The 493-nt window shown below is 36.3% G+C and overlaps 1 pseudogene; it reads right to left on the bottom strand.

Annotated features, from left to right (window-relative positions):
- Positions 1-377: 377 nt before the first annotated feature.
- Positions 378-493, bottom strand: LOC112473384 (annotated as a pseudogene).

Below are 493 nucleotides of genomic sequence, written 5' to 3'. Positions count from 1 at the left end.
CAAACCTTTGAATTTCTGCCAATCTGATGAGAAATAGCATTACAATGCAGTTTTAATTTGCATTTCTCATCTTCATGAGTGAAGTTAAACATATTTTAATATATTTAAAGGCCATCATAGATATTTTTGTATGTGGGAGTAAACTATCTCCTAATGCCTTAGGGAAGACATATTTTAGAAAAAGCTACTACATTCATTAAAGGTACACACTAAACTGCTGTAACAAAGTGGTCCCCTAATACAATGGCTTAGGTAAGACAGAAGCCATTTCTTTCTCATGTAGCAGTAAGAGGTAAGCAGCCCAGGGATTTAGAATGTCTCTGCCATTTATTTATTTATCTATCTATCTATCTATCTATTATTATTATTATTATTTATGCCTATAGCACCTGGTCCTCCTAGATGGTCTCCCATCCAAGTACTAACCAGACCTGACCCTGCTTAGCTTCCAAGATAAGACATCGGGCTTGTTCAGGGTAGTACGGCTGTAGAC

Source organism: Pteropus alecto, unplaced genomic scaffold, assembly GCF_000325575.1.
Source record: "Pteropus alecto unplaced genomic scaffold, ASM32557v1 scaffold98, whole genome shotgun sequence".
In the NCBI taxonomy this organism is placed as follows: Eukaryota; Metazoa; Chordata; class Mammalia; order Chiroptera; family Pteropodidae; genus Pteropus; species Pteropus alecto.
The sequence above is the reverse complement of the archived record's forward strand: the minus strand, read 5'-3'. Positions and strand labels throughout refer to the sequence as shown.